This window comes from Corvus brachyrhynchos, unplaced genomic scaffold (genome assembly GCF_000691975.1).
Source record: "Corvus brachyrhynchos isolate BGI_N302 unplaced genomic scaffold, ASM69197v1 scaffold61, whole genome shotgun sequence".
NCBI classification, from domain to species: domain Eukaryota; kingdom Metazoa; phylum Chordata; class Aves; order Passeriformes; family Corvidae; genus Corvus; species Corvus brachyrhynchos.
Genome location: NW_008236478.1, coordinates 3353883 through 3354677, shown reverse-complemented (window position 1 = coordinate 3354677; position 795 = coordinate 3353883).

Sequence of the window (795 nt, the reverse complement as noted above, 5' to 3'; positions counted from 1 at the left end):
GGCACCGGCGAGCGGCGGGCGACCACCCAGCCGCAGGGCCATGTTCTACTTCCACTGCCCCCCGCAGCTAGAGGGTGAGTGTTGTCGCACAGAGACGTGTAAGTACAAGAGCTCAACTTCGAGGTGTCTGTCTGTGCGGCGGGGGGTGCGCTGGGGACGGAGGGACAAACTGTGACCGGATTTGCGCCACGACTGTCGCGTACAGATACGTGCTGGGATAAAATGCAAATTTACAGAGACAACTAAATATCATCCTTTTCCTTAAGAAAATACAACCCTATCCCCCTCCCCTCTCCTAGCTTTCCCCTCTTGTCACAGGAAGGAAAGAAGGATTGCATGACTTTTTTTTTTTTTTTTTTTAATTTGATTCCTGCGGGAAAGGGCTTGGTTTTACACCCCCAGCCCCGTCATTTTGCCCCCTGCCTCCCCTCTGTGGATAGCGATCCCGCCGTTGAGCCTCAGGCTACGAGAGAGATGCTTTTCTCCCCTCCCAGCACAGATGTTGGTGTCATGGCTGTAATCGGGACACTTTCAGGACGTGGTCACGCCTCCTCCCTCTAGCCGAAGGGACCGCATAAATCTTTAATGCTATTTTGCAAACATTCTGTGGGAGGATGGGGAAAAATGAGGTTCGGCAGAAAAAAAAAATTAAAAAGCGGAAAATAAATATTTGGGAGGATGTTTTTCTTTGTGTTATTGGTCAGAGACGTTATTATTATTAGTAGTATTACTATTACTATTACTATTATTATTATTTTCCGTTTTTAAACATTGGCAGCCTTCAGGATTTCCCCG